This window comes from Haematobia irritans, chromosome 5, assembly GCF_050003625.1.
Source record: "Haematobia irritans isolate KBUSLIRL chromosome 5, ASM5000362v1, whole genome shotgun sequence".
Classification (NCBI taxonomy): domain Eukaryota; kingdom Metazoa; phylum Arthropoda; class Insecta; order Diptera; family Muscidae; genus Haematobia; species Haematobia irritans.
The window spans coordinates 122,111,543-122,129,217 of NC_134401.1; positions in this window are offsets into that span (position 1 = coordinate 122,111,543).

Here is a 17,675-nt window from a genome sequence, read left to right on the forward strand (position 1 = left end):
TTCTAACACGATCGCTATACTAAACGATGGGTCTCAGACTGTTCCTTCTTGGCGTTACATACAAATGCACAAACTTATTATACCCTGTACCATAGTGGTGGTGAAGGGTATAAATAGACAATTTTCTAAAGATACAGAAAATTTGTCTCATAACATTTGTGAGACTATTTTATATAGACAATTTGTAGCCATTTATCTGAGACAATTTTCAATAGAAAGCTTGTTTAATTTTTTTGATTTTTTGATTTATGATATGATTTCCGAGACAATTTTCTGTTGAATGGAACTTTTCTGAGACATTTTTTTATAGAAAATTTGTTTTAATTTACCTGAGATAATTATACCCTGCGCCACACTGTGGAACCGGTGTCTTTGGCAATAATGCTCAGGGTTGGTCCCTGAGTCGATCTAGCAATGTCCGTCTGTCCGTCCGTCCGTCTGTCTGTCAACACATTTCTGTGATCAAAGTCTAGGTCGCAGTTTAAGTCCAATCGTCTTCAAATTTAGCACAAGTTCCTGTTTTGGATCAGAATAGAACCCTATTTATTTAGGAAAAAATCGGTACAGATTTATATACATATAGCTCCCATATATATCTTTCGCCCGATATGGACTTATATGGACGCAGAAGCCAGAGTTTTACCCATTACAAGACTGGTACTAGTGCTCCAGTTTAACAACATTTTTAATTGTCATATAATTTATTGATTTTTATACTCACTTGATATTAAAATCTTTTTGAATCCACACTTTTACTACAATACAACTATCAGAATTATTTATTTTTCAACCTTTCTGGTGCGATACGGATGGAAACAGGGTCCTACAAGTTTGTCCCAGGCTGTTTCATGAGCAGTTGTCTATGGGGTAGTCCTACTAAGTTGTTCCGGGAAGTGTCCTTTGGGATGAGTCCAAGTTGTGTCCTAAAGCGTAAATTTTCCCAGCCAATGACAAACTCATATTAAAGTAACTGCCCAGCAAAAAAAAATTTGCAAGTTCTTCCAAAGGCACAACTTTCAGAAGATGTGCTCCCAATGATGTTATTTATTTTAACTACACAGGAAGTTCTTTTCATTCAATATTTTATAACATGTTTTTTTCACATTTTTAATGGGTAATTTTAACTTTTTATACCCTCCACCATAGGATGGGGGTATATTAACTTTGTCATTCCGTTTGTAACACATCGAAATATTGCTCTAAGACCCCAAAAAGTATATATATTCTGGGTCGTGGTGAAATTCTGAGTCGATCTGAGCATGTCAGTCCGTCCGTCCGTCTGTTGAAATCACGCTAACTTCCGAACGAAACAAGCTATCGACTTGAAACTTGGCACAAGTAGTTGTTATTGATGTAGGTCGGATGGTATTGCAAATGGGCCATATCGGTCCACTTTTACGTATGGCCCCCATATAAACGGACCCCCAAATTTGGCTTGCAGACCCTCTAAGAGAAGCAAATTTCCTCCGACCCGGCTGAAATTTAGCCCTCAGATAAATCTATCCCCAATCACACAAAAATTGGTCCATATCAAGTTAATAATTGTATATAGCCCCCATATAAGCGACCCCCATAGTTCAATTCTGGGTCTCTACGTACCGTTGCAAAAGTCCGTATCGATTCATAATTGTTTGTAGACTTACATATACATAACTTTTTTGTCCAGTATATACCACGTATGGACTAACTCACAATTTAGAAAACGATGTTAAGAAGTTTTAAGATATCACAACCCAAGTAATTCGATTGTGGATGACAGTCTTTCGTAGAAGTTTCTACGCAATCCATGGTGGAGGGTACATAAGATTCGGCCTGGCCGAACTTACGGCCGTATATACTTTTTTTGATTGATTTATTATATGATTTCCGAGATAATTTTCCATTGAAAGGAACTTTTCTGGGATAATTTTTTATAGAAAATTTGTTTTAATTTACCTGGGATAATTATACCATGCGCCACACTGTTGAACAGGGTATTATAGTATAGTGCATATGTTTCCAACACCCAGAAGGAGACGAGATAGACACATGGTGTCTTTGGCAATAATGCTCAGGGTTGGTCCCTGAGTCGATCTAGCCATGTCCGTCTGTCCGTCTGTCTGTGAACACATTTGTGTGATCAAAGTCTAGGTCGCAGTTTAAGTCCATTCGCCTTCAAATTTAGTACAAGTTCCTGTTTTGGGTCAGAATAGGACCCTATTGATTTTGGAAGAAATCGGTTTAGATTTAGATATAGCTCCCATATATATCTTTCGCCCGATTTTCCGTCATATGATCACAGAGGTCAAAGTTGTAGTCCGAATTACGTGAAATTTTGAACAGGGAGTAGAATTAAAATACTAAGTATGCATGTCAAATTTGGTTGAAATCGGTTCAGATTTCTATATAGCTTCCATATATATGTTTTTCCGATTTTGGCAAAAATGGCAAAAAAATACCCACATTTTCCTTATAAAATCGCCACTACTAAGTCGAAAACTTGTAAAAGTGACTCAAATTTTCTAATACATATCTATCGACCGATAAGTCATAAATACACTCTTGCGAAGTTGCCTCAAAATTGATTTAAATTAAAACGTTTCCCATATTTTTTACTAACATAGTGTACCATCCCAATGCATTCAGATGGAGTCAGAGTTAAATGTATGTATTTGGGACAAAAACCTTTATAAATATATCCTAAAGCGAAAAAAATTTTCAATAGAAAACTTAACCCAATCGTTTTGAGACTACTTTTTATAGAAGAAATGGCTCAATTCGTTTGAGACTCTTTTCTATCGAAAATTTCTATGACAACTTCCGATAGAAAATTTGCCTCAACTTTTATTTTCTTCCGAAAATGGTGCCCATGTTATCTGAGACAATTTGCGATAGAACTATTTGAGACAAATTTTCCCTGAAATTTATTAACTTTTCTCTGTGTATGAGCATATCCATTGTCTATGTTTGTGTTGGCGAAATCGAATACCTGTGAGAATACATACACAAATATGAGTGTGATTGATTTTATTATATATATGGTAATAGTCTCTGACAACCTCATGTAACTAAACATTTTATTCGAGGAGAGTCAACAAATTGAAATCTATGTCTTGAATTATGTAAACTAATGAATGGATAATTACATCAAGGAAATTCTTTGGCAAAGTATATTTAAGATAAACATATTACTAATTTTCTTTTAATTTATTTTTCAATACATAGTTAAGGTGAAAATATAATTTCGACAAAATCAAATAGAAAATTAACAATAGTTTTAGGTTGGAAATTACTTAATTTAATCCAATTGATCTAAAGCATAATACATTTAATTAAATAAATAAATCAAGTAATATTTTATCAACTTCGTTTATTAAAAATTAATTCATATATTAAAGATCCTTTTTGCGTATATAATTATTGTGTATATAGAGAATCATTTTCTCTAAATGCCAGTGACCAAATAGTTCCATTATCCTTAACCTCTCTCTGTACTTTGAATAGTCTTTTGAACTTGGGTCACCTTAATACTTCACACTTTAATTTTATTCGAAAATAATTTTCCAAGTCATTCTTCTCACCCTAAGTAACCGATTTATTATTTGTCCCATTTGGCAAAGAGTGCCACAGAAACCAACAATACTTGACTAGCAAGTAAGATGTGAAAGAATCTATAGAGAATTATGTTTCAACTTCTATGGCTTGTGGAAAAAGAAAACAAAACGGATTCTGTAACAATAAAAAGCTGGTTGAAATTTTTACAAATAACTATTTCGAAGTGCAATCAAACTTTTTCTTTCTCCCCTCCTCTGCAACCCTTACCATCGGAAGAATTTTTATAGAATAGGGCAAAAGTAACGGAATTGTTGTAGGTTTTTGTTTTTCACACTTCACATCCTTTTAACTATAATGATTTATTATATTTTTCTTTGGCATGCAAGAGGGGAGCATTATAAATTGGGTGGGATTCGGAACAAAATATTGAAAAGGAATATAATAAAGGCTTAAAAAAAATAGTAAAATTATTAAGAACGACATTAAGTGCAGTCAGGCCGAACTTCATATTCCCTATGTCAGTCCCTGTGACAGCTCTCAAGATTTTATATTCCGTTTACCCTGACTAGATTATTTTCAAAGTCTTTACTTTAAATGTCCGAGTATGAATAAATGTTAGATTATGGACCTTAAAATTTGTTGTGGGTATTTAATTATTTCTTGCTTTTGTATCATAAACCGAAAAAAAAAATTTGCTGAAAAAAGTGTGGTATTAACCGTCTAAATTGAGAAACATTATTGTTTTTTGAATAATTTTGATCTTGGACAATTGAGGACACGAAAAAAATGTAGGTGGCTAATTTGTAGCAGATACTCAAGAACTCCTTTGGAAAGATCAATTTCTGTTAGCCATACTGCATACACCCCACTCCAATATTATTTCAAGTTAATTTTACTCACACAGTTCGTAAGAACTTTTGTTCATGTTGAAGTTGATAGGGTGCAAAGCTTTTAATGCTTAAACAGTTTCAGTTTCACCAAGTTGAGACTTGTTAAAGGTGTGGGGGTATCAATAATAAATTAATAATGTTCTGAACTGAAAAAACAGGAATGAAGTAAATGACCAAAAAGCAGAATCACAGAGGATGGAAAAATTTCTATAAAAATAACATTTTGACAACATTTTCTGTAGAAATAAAATTTTGATAAAATTTTCTATAGAAATAAAATGTTGACAACATTTTCTGTAGAAATAAAATTTTGACACAATTTTCTATAGAAATAAAATTTTGACAAAATTTTCTATAGAAATAAAATTTTTATCATATTTTCAATGGAAATAAAATTTTTATCGAATTTTCTATAGAAATAAAATTTTGATTTCTATAGAAATAACATATACTACAAAAAACAAATTTTGATCAAATTTTCTATAGAAAAAAAATTTGGTCAAACTTTCTATAGAAATATATAATATAGACAACATTTTCTATAGAAATAAAATTTTGACACAATTTTCTATAGAAACAAAATTTTGATAAAATTTTCTATAGTAATAAAATTTTAACAAAATTTTGTATTGAAATAAAATTTTGACAACATTTTCTATAGAAATAAAATTTTGACAAAATTTTCTATAAAAATACAAATTTTGACAAATTTTCTTTAGAAAAAAAAATTTTGACAAAATTTTCTTTAGAAAAAAAAATTTTTGACAAAATTTTCTATAGAAGCAAAATTTTATAGAAATAAAATTTTGTCGAAATTATCTATAGAGATAATATTTTGATAAAATTTTCTATAGACATAAAATTTTGAAAAAATTTTCTTTTAAAAAAAAATTATTTGACAGAATTTTCTATAGAAGCAAAATTTTATAGAAATAAAATTTTGTCGAAATTTTCTATAGAAATAATATTTTGATAAAATTTTCTATAGACATAAAATTTTGACAAAATTTTCTATAAAAATAAAATTTTGACAAAATTTTCTATAGAAATAAAATTTTGATCATATTTTCAATGGAAATAACATTTTAATCAAATTTTCTATAGAAAAAATTTGATCAAAATTGGAAATAAAATCGACAATAAAAACAAAATTTTGATCAAATTTTCTGTAGAAAAAAATTTGGTCAAATTTTCTATAGAAATATATAATATAGACAACATTTGCTATAGAAATAAAATTCCGACAAAAATTTCTACAGAAATAAAATTTCGACAAAAATTTCTATAGACATAAAATTTTGACAAAATTTTCTGTAGAAAAAAAATGTTGACAACATTTTCTTTAGAAATAAAATTTTGACAACATTTTCTATAGAAATAAAATTTTGACAAAATTTTCTATAGAAATAAAATGTTGACAAAACTGTGTTTTGAAATAAAATTTTCTATAAAAACACAAATTTCTATAGAAATAAAATTTTGACAAAATTTTCTATAGAAACACAAATTTCTATGGAAATAAAATGTTGACAAAGTTTTCTATAGAAACACAAATTTCTACAGAAAATAAAATTTTGACAAAATTTTCTATAGAAGTAAAATTTTATGGAAATAAAATTTTGACAAATTTTCTTTAGAAATAAAATTTTAGCAAAAGTTTCTATAGAAGGAAAATTTCTATAGAAATAAAATTTTGACAAAATTTTCTATAGAAATGATATTTTGATAAAAGTTTCTATAGAAATGATATTTTGATAAAAGTTTCTATAAAAATAAAATTTTGACAAAATTTTCTATAGAAATAAAACTTTGACAAAATTTTCTACAGAAATAAAATTTCTGTAGAAATAAAATGTTGACAAAATTTTCTATAGAAATAAAATTTTGACAAAAATTTCTATTAAAAAAAATGCTGACATTTTCTGTAGAAATGAAATTTTGACAAAATTTTCTATAGAAACACAAATTTATATAGAAATAGAGTTTTGACAAAATTTTCTGTAGAAGCACACATTTCGACAAATAAAAAAAATTTGACCAAATTTTCTGTAAAAGTAAAATTTTATAGAAATAAAATTTTGACAAATTTTCTTTAGAAATAAAATTTAACAAAAATTGTCTATAGAAGAAAAATTTCGACAAAAAATTATATAGAAATAAAATTTCGACAAAAATTTCTGTAGAAATAAAATTTTGACAAAATTTTCTATAGAAATAATATTTTGACAAAATTTTCTATAGAAATAAAATTTTGACAAAATTTTCTATAGAAATAAAATTTTGACAAAATTTTGTATAGAAATAAAATTTTGACAAAATTTTGTATTGAAATAACATTTTCACAAAAATTTCTATAAAAATAAAATTTCGGTAAAATTTTCTATAGAAATAAAATATTCTCTAAAGACAAAATTTTGATCAAATTTTCTGTAGAAAAATATTTTGGTCAAGTTTTCTATAGAAATATATAAAGTAGACAACATTTTCCATAGGAATAAAATTCCGACAAAAATTTCTATAGAAATAAAATTTCGACAAAAATTTCTATAGAAATACAATTTTGAAAAATTTTCTGTAGAAATAAAATTTTGACAAAATTTTGTATAGAAATTAAATTTTAACAAAATTTTCTATAGAAACACAAATTTTGAAAAATTTTCTTTAAAAATTTTTTTTTTTTTTGACAAAATTTTCTATAGAAGTAAATTTTTATAGAAATAAAATTTTGAGAAATTTTCTTTAGAAATAAAATTTTGACAAAATCTTCTATAGAAATAATGTTTTATTAAAATTTTCTGTATACATAAAATTTTTACAAAATTTTCTATAGAAACACAAATTTTGAAAAATTTTCTATAGAAGTAAATTTTTATAGAAATAAAATTTTGAAAAATTTTCTGTAGAAATAAAACTTTGACAAAATTTTCTATAGAAATAAAATTTCTGTAGAAATAAAATGTTGAAAAAATTTTCTATAGAAATAAAATTTCGACAAAAATTTCCATAGAAATAAAATTTTAACAACTTTTGCTATCGAAATTAAATTTTGACAAAATTTTCTATAGAAATGAAATTTTCTATAGAAACACAAATTTTCTTTAGAAATACAATTTTAACAAAATTTTCTATAGAAGTAAAATTTTGACAACAATTTCTATAGAAATAAAATTTTGACAAAATTTTCTATAGAAATAATATTTTGATAAAATTTTCTATATACATAAAATTTTGACAAAATTTTCTATAGAAAGAAAATTTCGACAAAAATTTCCATAGAAATGAAATTTTGATAATTTGTTCTATAGAAATAAAATTTTGACAAAATTTTCTATAGAAATAAAATTTCGACAAAAATTTCTATAGAAATAAAATTTTGACAAATTTTCTTTAGAAATAAAATTTTGAAAAAATTTTCTCTAGAAGTAAAATTTTGACAAAATTTTCTATATAAATAAAATTTTGACAAAAGTTTCTAAATAAAAATAATTTTGACAAAATTTTCTATAGAAACACAAATTTCTATAGAAATAGAATTTTGACAAAATTTTCTATAGAAGCACACATTTGGACAAATTTTCTTTTAAAATTTTTTTTTGACAAAATTTTCTATAGAAATAAAATTTTGACAAATTTTCTGTAGAAATAAAATTTTGACAAAATTTTCTATAGAAATAAAATTTTGACAAAATTTTCTATAGAAATGAAATTTTGATAATATTTTCTGTAGAAATACAATTTTGAAGAAATTTTCTCTAGAAGTATGAATGAAAACATGTTCACAGAGCAAAAATAATAATTTGCTCTTGAAACATGTTTGAGGTGATCATATTTCTTCTCTGGGTGCAGTAACGACTCCAAGGCTTCCCACCAAAAAAAAATTTGGAAGTTCTTCCAAAGGCACAACTTTAAAAGCTCTTCCAGAAGATGCACTCCCAATGATGTTCTTTATTTTAACTACCCAGAAAGTTCTTTTAACTCAATTTTTTATAACTGGGGGTTTTCATACTTTTAGTGGGTAATTTTAGCTTTATTTCTTTCAAACAGGTTAAAAACAGAGTAAGAATTCATAAAATGTTATAAATCATTTAAATTTTGTCGAAAAAAATGCAAAATCCCATCTGAAAAAATTGTGAATTTTTGAAAATATTTGAGGTCAAACGTTTCCGACAAGCGTTAGAATCCATTAAAAATTATAAAAAATTATAAAAATTATTTATTTGACAAAATATCACAGCATTTTTAATTTACATCCAAAACATTGAATTCATGTCTGTTGGACCCATTGTAAAATTTCTTTGCTGCACTGCGTCAACATTGATGTCCTCCACAATTTATGTTAGGATTGGCCTGATACCACTTTCGGATTCAAGGCCCATCGTAGATGATTAGTTTTAAGGAAATTCAAAGTAAATGATGTTCTCCATCCGTGTACTAAATTTATTTTCAATCACCCCCAAATCTTAACACCCTATGTATTTGTGCAATATGTATAACAAAGTTAATGATGAGGATATAGTTTCTTATTTCAGTATTTAAGTTACATTGGATAAGAGCTTAAGCTTCTTTCGTAAATCAGCAAGCTGGCAGTCAGGTAAAAAGTGGGGAGGGCCATGTACATAAATGCAATGAAAGACCTAGAGTAGACTATGGCAACCAAGGCAATAACTTAAGTACAAATTTCCTTTAAAGCTTAAACAGAGATTACCAACGGTGTAGGTGCACATCAAAGGCAGCTACAGAGAAAGACTGAGAACGAGAGAGAGAGAGAGGGAGATATAGCTATAGAGACTACATTGAAGAATACTCGTATGCCTGGCACTAATGTTTTATTTATGACCACAACCTGATGGAAAACTAAACAAATTACTTGGCAATACTCCCGGCTGGGTTTGGCTAAGGCAAATTGAAAATGTGGCCGTATTTCAAATGTGGATGGAGGTGAATGATTTATGGTGAATTTACAGCTGCCATACAGCTCTAAGGGCTGTCTGATATTCCATGCGTTTTTGTTTGTTTTGCTCCTCTTAAGACAAACAGTAGCGAAAAGGTAAAGAAGCATTACTGGCCATAGCCAAGATATTGGATAGAATGAAAAGAAGGAAATTCAAACAGACATCTTAATTGGGTTGCAGATCCAAAATAAGGTCTAATATAAATAATAATGTCAAACCGGAATGTCAGAAACAAGGGATTAGGCTTCACCAAATATTGCCATTGGAATACTTCAACAGGCTTAGCAGTGAATTAATTTAAAATGCTACAAAGGAGGGTATATGATCCTTGGAAGCTAATCAAGTAAATACAAACAAACGGATAAATATTGAAGGAATAAAAAAAAGAAAAATAAGCCGTAATGGGCCTGGTTTAAAAGCATGCTTTATTAATTTAAAGAGCGCACTGGGAATGGTCAAAATTTAAAACAGTCGACAAAAGAGTATAGCCGAAAAACAAGCCCTGAAAGTGTTCTTTTTGGATCCGTATGTTGTGTAAAATTTAATCAGAAGCAAAGAATTTTAAATCAGCTTGCCATAGCGCTATAGAAAGTTTTGTCAAAATTTTATTTCTATAGAAAATTTTGTCAAAATTTATTTCTACAGAAAATTATGTTAAAATTTTATTTCTATAGAAAATCTTGTCAAAATTTCCTTTCTATAGAAAATTTTGTCAAAATTTTATTTCTACAGAAAATTTTTCAAAATTTTATTTCTATCGAAAATTTTGTCAAAATTTTATTTCAATAGAAAATTTTGTCAAAATTTTATTTCTATAGAAAATTTTTCAAAATTTTATTTCTCTCGAAAATTTTTCAAAATTTTATTTCTCTCGAAAATTTTGTCACAATTTTATTTCTATAGAAAATTTTGTCAAAGTTTTATTCCTATAGAAAATTTTGTCAAAGTTTTATTCCTATAGAAAATTTTGTCAAAGTTTTATTTCTATAGAATATTTTGTCAAAATTTTATTTCTATAGTAAATTTTGTCAAAATGTTATTTCTATAGAAAAGTTGTCAAAATTTTATTTCTAAAGAAAATTTTGTCAAAATTTTATTTCTATAGAAAATTTTGTCAAAATTTTATTTCTATAGAAAATTTTGTCAAAATTTTATTTCTATAGAAAATTTTGTCAAAATTTTATTTCTATAGAAAATGTTGTCAAAATTTTATTTCAATAGAAAATTTTGTCAAAACTTTATTTCTATAGAAAATTTTTTCAAAATTTTATTTCCATAGAAAATTTTGTCAAAATTTTATTTCCATAGAAAATTTTGTCAAAATTTTATTTCTACAGAAAATTTTGTCAAAATTTTATTTCTATAGAAATATTTTGTCAAAATTTTATTTCTATAGAAAATTTTGTCAAAATTTTATTTCTATAGAAAGTTTTGTCAAAATTTTATTTCTATAGAAAATTTTGTCAAAATTTTATTTCCATAGAAAATTTTGTCAAAATTTTATTTCTATAGAAAATTATGTCAAAATTTTATTTCTACAGAAAATTTTTCAAAATTTTATTTCTATCGAAAATTTTGTCAAAATTTTATTTCAATAGAAAATTTTGTCAAAATTTTATTTCTATAGAAAATTTTTCAAAATTTTATTTCTCTCGAAAATTTTTCAAAATTTTATTTCTCTCGAAAATTTTGTCACAATTTTATTTCTATAGAAAATTTTGTCAAAGTTTTATTCCTATAGAAAATTTTGTCAAAATTTTATTTCTACAGAAAATTTTGTCAAAATTTTATTTCTATAGAAAGTTTTGTCAAAATTTTATTTCTATAGAAAATTTTGTCAAAATTTTATTTCCATAGAAAATTTTGTCAAAATTTTATTTCTATAGAAAATTTTGTCAATACTTTGTCAAAATTTTATTTCTTTAGAAAATTTTATCAAAATTTTATTTCTATATCAAATTTTGTCAAAATTTTATTTCTAGAGAAAATTTTGTCAAAATTTTATTTCTATAGAAAATTTTGTCAAAATTTTATTTCTATGGGAAATTTTGTTATAACTTTATTTCTGTAGAAAATGGTTTCACAATTTTTCTTTTGACAATGTTTCAAAATCTACTAAAACTAAGAATTCTACCTATCTAAAAAACAGAAAAAAAACGGTCATTTTTGCTAGAATTCTACTAGAGGTATGCACGTGACACGAAATTGTCGTGAATCTCGAAAAATTTCATGACTCACGCTGATGGCAACGGCGTGAGAAAATTTTGTGAATATTTTATTTCTATAGAAAATTTTTCAAAATTTTATTTCTATAGAAAATTTTGTTAAAATTGTGTTTCTTTAGAAAATTTTGTTAAAATTGTATTTCTTTAGAAAATTTTGTCAAAATTTTATTTCTATAGAAAATTTATCAACATTTTATTTCTATAGAAAACTTTGTCAACATTTGATTTCTATAGGAAATTTTGTCCAAATTTAATTTCTATGGAACATTTTGTCAAAATTTTATTTCTATAGAAAATTTTGTCAACATTTTATTTCTATAGAAAATTTTGTCAACATTTTATTTCTATAAAAAATTTTGTCACAATTTTATTTCTATAGAAAATTTTCTCAAAATTTTATTTCTACAGAAAATTTTCTCAAAATTTTATTATTATAGAAAATTGTGTCAAAATTTTATTTCTATATAAAATTTTGTTAAAATTTTATTTCTATAGAAAATTTTGTCAAAATTTTATTTCTATAGCAAATTTTGTCAAAATTTTATTTCTATATAAAATTTTGTCAAAAATTTATTTCTATAGAAAATTTTGTCAAAATTTTATTTCTATAGAAAATTTTGTCAAAATTGTATTTCTTAGCAAAATTTGTCAAAATTTTATTTCTATAGAAAATTTTGTCAAAATTTTATTTCTATAGAAAAATTTGTCAAAATTTTATTTCTATAGAAAATTTTGTCAAAATTTTATTATTCTACCAATCTAACAAACAGTAAAAAAACGACCATTGTTGGTAGAATTCTATTAACTGTAGCAACAGTGATTGGAAGAGAACATTCAAGCATTGTATGCCAAAAATGTTCCATGCCAATGGACAATTTGAGGAACCGTTGCAGTCAATATTTGCATGAAATAATCTTCAAACAATACATAATGTGAAGTGCAATATCAATAAAATAAAAATTTCATCATTTGTTTTTTAATTTTATGTGTTTTTGTTTTTGAAAAATTTTCCTAGAGCTCTTAAAAAAGCACCCTTTATGAATTCATATAAAATGACATCAAAAGGTGAAATAAATATAAATGAATCAGTAATAATACAATACAATTGCATCAATTAAACAATTAATTGAGTTTTGTGACTATATTTTGAATTGAACCAATTAAAAAATTAATAGAAATTGATAAAGAAATCAAGTAATTTTTTTTTGTCAAGTATATTTTTTAGTTGTAGTTAGTTCTAGAAAGAAAGAGCAATTTTAATTACAAATTAATTGGATCAATTATGTACGCTATAGTATTAGAGAAAAATGTTTATTTGTAGATAAAAGTGGACGGACATCTAAGGTTTGGACTGTACAGATAATTCTGAGACTATCATTATAGTTTTTTTTGGGTCAAATCCAATATTTCTGATTCATATATTTTAATAATAATTAACTAATTCATATTAATTATATACACAGAGAAAATATCACCAAAGTATTTTCAATTAAAAGTTGATTGAAGTTGAAAATTAATTCATTCAATCGTTTAATCAAAATAAAGTCAATAAAAAAAAATTATTGAACATTTTTCCATTTTTTATTACAATATCAATTATCCCCACTAACATTTTAATTAAATAAAAAATATATTTCCAATAAAAAAACTATTGAAAATTTTCTTAAAAAAATAGGCTGGACTCAAATCAAAATAAAAATCCAATTATAATTGTAACCAGAAGCCTCGTATGAAAGTGTGCACTTTTCTTAAATTACGAGGAAATTATTTCATCTACTGGAAAAGTAATTATAGATAAATAAACAAAAATATAATAAATAATTAATATTCTTAATTAAAAAATTTTTCGACCAAAATCTATTCAATTTTTTATTGGACCAATTCAAAATTAATTGAAAGTGCCGGAAAAAATCAGTTACTAAAAATTGAAAGATCCAATTTTATATGATTGGATATGAATAGATCCGAAAAAAATGGTAAAATCTAATCATATCTAATTACTATGGGATGGAATCTAACGATCAGATATCAACATTGGCCCAGATCTAATGTCTCAGATATAATTATATCTTTCTCTATATGTAGTTAGATCTGGTGTTAGATCTCGGTCTATATGGAATTACATATAATTATATCTAATACTATATCGTCATATCTGGGTATATCTGCTTAGATCTGAAGGGGCCAATTTTGAGATCTAATTACATCTTATTACGTCCACCAATTTTTACACGGGTATATTTTTTATTTGTAATTTATTCTGTGATTGCTACTATCATTTGAAAAGATTGAAGAAATTTCAATTAAAAAATTAATTGGATCAATAACAGTCGTTATTGAGTCAGGCAATTTTTGTGTGTATTATGTAAAGCTGAAATTCATTAGTTATGGCAATCAGTGTAGTAATACATTTTTTATTTCATTTATTATTGTTTTTTTTTTTCATTTTTGCAACAATAAACCTATTCAATTCATTTTTTAATGAACAATTTGTCATTGTGGATAATTTTTTATTATAGAATTTTCCATGTATTAAATTATGTTAGCTCTTATTGTATAACCCAGTAATTTGCATGTATATGAAAACAATATTTAAACAATAATTATAATATAAAATATACGATATATGTGTTAAAGTTCCTCGATCAGTAACACCACTTAAAACTTAAATCACTTTAAACAAAAATTGCTATCCACCAAAATCCCAGCACCATTTTGTATCACCTTCAGAGTATCTAGCCTGTAGAATAAAAAAGAAACCAACACCACTGCGATAACAAAAAATGCAACATCACAACTATCCAATACACTAAAAAAAAAGAAAAATAAATTATGAAAAATAAAAAATAGTAAAATAACAAAGACCACTGCTGCAAATACAAAGTAACACGTTTTTTTGTTAACCACCATCACCACCACTACCACCATTCCCACCTTTACCATCAACGTCTGTATGCAACCGAACCGGAAACCAAAAACAACCCACCTGCTGGCCACCTAGAATTCACCTGCCACAAACAGTTGATCTATGCATCGCTTTTTCCCGCTTTAGTGCGGGCAGTTTTTTTGTAGATACTGCCCGCCATCTCTATTTATGTGTTCCTGATGTGTTTATCCTGAAAAGCAATTAAAAATAGTAAAAACGTGTATATTTGTTCGAGTGAATGTAAAAACGAAAACACAAAAAATATACAAAACCATAGATCCTCTTGTAAAACCCCTTTTGCTGTACATTTTTTTTTGTTTTTTTTTGACATTGAATTTTATTTGCCAGATAAAAGTAGAAAACCACCCATTATTTTAGCGCCGAATAAAGTGTTGAGGGGAAGGAACTCTGAAATGAAATCAAAACGTGGCCATAAAAATAAAATGTAACTTTGGTAAGAAATAATTGAATTAATATATTAGTTTATCAGCTGAGTTAAGTCAGCAAAAGCTCATATGTGGTTAAAAAAAATATCACCAATCTTTTTTTTGGTTCAAATTTTAATGGGATTTGGAGAAATATTCAATTTAAACATTATTAAATTCAATTAATTTAGTAATATATAAAAATCAAATTAATACCCAGCAACAAAAAATTGGAAGTTCTTTTCAAAGCACAACTTTTAAAGAACTTCCAAAAATGCGCTCCCAAAGATGTTCTTTATTTTAACTGCACTGGAAGTTCATTTGAGTTAATTTTTTTATAACCCTTTTTTCATAAAATATTCAGTTAGGCTTTCGTTTTTCCAAATCCGAATTGCCGGGCCTCACGCTTGACACCTGCCATCAGATTTTGTACAGCCACCTTGTCCACCTTCTTCGCCGCAGAAAGCCAGTTTGCCTTGAACTGCTGCTCGTCCTTAGCAGTTGTTTTGGTCTTCTTTAGGTTCCGCTTGACAATAGCCCAGTAGCCCAGGAGCTCTAGCGTGTTGGGAGGGTTCTTGTCCTTGGGAACCACCTGCACATTGTTGGCGGCGTACCACTCCATGGCCTTTTTACCGTAATGGCAAGATGCCAAATCCGGCCAAAACAGTACGGAACAACCGTGTTTCTTCAGGAAAGGCAGCAGACGTTTATTCAAACACTCTTTCACGTAAATTTCTTGGTTGACAGTCCCGGAAGCTATGAAAATGCTGCTTTTCAAGCCACAGGTACAGATGGCTTGCCAAACCAGATATTTCTTTGCGAACTTTGACAGTTTTATGTGCTTGGGAATATCTGCTACCTTTCCCCTTCCTTTTGCCGTATAAAACTCCTGTCCCGAAATCTGCTTGTTGTCGGCTTTGACGTAGGTTTCGTCGTCCATTACCACGCAGTCAAACTTCGTCAGCATCGTCGTGTACAGCCTCCGGGATCGCGCTTTGGCCGTCGTATTTTGTTTATCATCGCGATTTGGAGTCACTACCTTCTTGTAAGTCGATAGTCCGGTTCGTTCTTTGGCTCGATGCACGGTTGTAGACGATACACCCAGCTTATTTGCGGCATCTCGGAGAGAGAGGTTAGGGTTTCGCTTGAAACTACCGGCAACTCTCTTTGTCGTCTCAGCGGCTTCCGGTTTTCGATTTCCCCCCGATCCAGACTTCCTGGCTGTCGACAAACGTTCCCCAAACACTTTAATTGCATTTGTAACGGTTGATTTGGCAACTTTTTGCGATTTTGCCAGCTTTGCGTGCGAGTAGCTCGGATTTTCGCGATGCGCGAGCAAAATTTTGATACGCTGCTCTTCTTGCTTGGACGGCATTTTGACAACTGAAGAGTGAATTCCAAAATCAAAACAGAAACGACATTCTACACACACACACCTTCAAAATGAGGGGTGTTCAGGTTTTTTAAATGCAAAATTGAAAGAAATACGTCAAGTTTATATTGACCAAATTTTGAACGTATCACCCTTTAGAAAATTTTGTCAAAATTTTATTTATATAGAAAACTTTGTCAAAATGGTATTGCAATAGAAAATTTTCTCAAAGTTTTAAATCTATGGAATTTTTTCTCAAAATTTTATATCTATAGAAAATTTTCTCAAAATTTTATTTTTATGGAAGTTTTCTCAAAATTTTATCGCTATATAAAATTTTCTCAAAATCTTAATTTTATAAAAAATTTTCTCAAAATCTTATTTGTATAGAAAATTTTATGAAAATTTTATTTCTATAGAAAATTTTGTCAAAATGGTATTGCAATAGAAATTTTTTCAAAACATTATTTCTATAGAAATATTTCTAAAAGTTGTATTTCTATGGAATTTTTTCTCAATTTTATTTTCTATAGAATTTTTTGAAACCCTCAGAAATGTCACCAGCATTTCTGACGTGGGATAATCCACCGCTGAAAAACTTTTTGGTGTTCGGTCGAAGCAGGAATCGAACCCACGACCTTGTGTATGCAAGGCGGGCATGCTAACCATTGCACCACGGTGGCTCCCAAACTTTTCCAAAATTTTATTTCTATAGAAATTTAATCTACCAAAACATCAAGAATTCTACCAATCTACCAAACAGAAAAAAATATTATTTTTGATAGAATTCTGCCAACTGTGGCAATCGTGGTGGTAATACAAATTTATTTTTACGTTATATAGGTTTCATTTTCATATGTTTTAAGATAGTATAGCATATAGAAGTATTTTTGTTTTGTAAATTTTCTTTAAATTTAACGAAAAATATTCTAGGAGAAATTGGAGGGAAAAGTTTTGGGAATTTAGAGGAAAATGGGGAACTTTTATTGTCCTTGTAGGGTAAACCCAAAATTTTCCCTGGCAACACTGTCACCATTTGGAGGTGATGCCACACTGTCAGTACACTCAAAATAAAAAAGTTAACTCTCTATTTTCAATTTAACTTTATTTTAGTTCATGAAATTATTCACCCTTATTCCTTAAGTCGCCCTCGCCATCGCTTTTTGTCGCTTTTCGAATTCAGTTTTGCACATCAGCTGATTGTTTTCTTTCACGATGATCCTTGTGCCATTGAGCTCAGCGTCGTCGCCATTTTTGTAGTTTTGGAAGTTTTAACTGTCCTCGATATATATATATATATATTCACCTATATATATATTCACATTTTTTCCGCGTCAAATTAAATATTTTT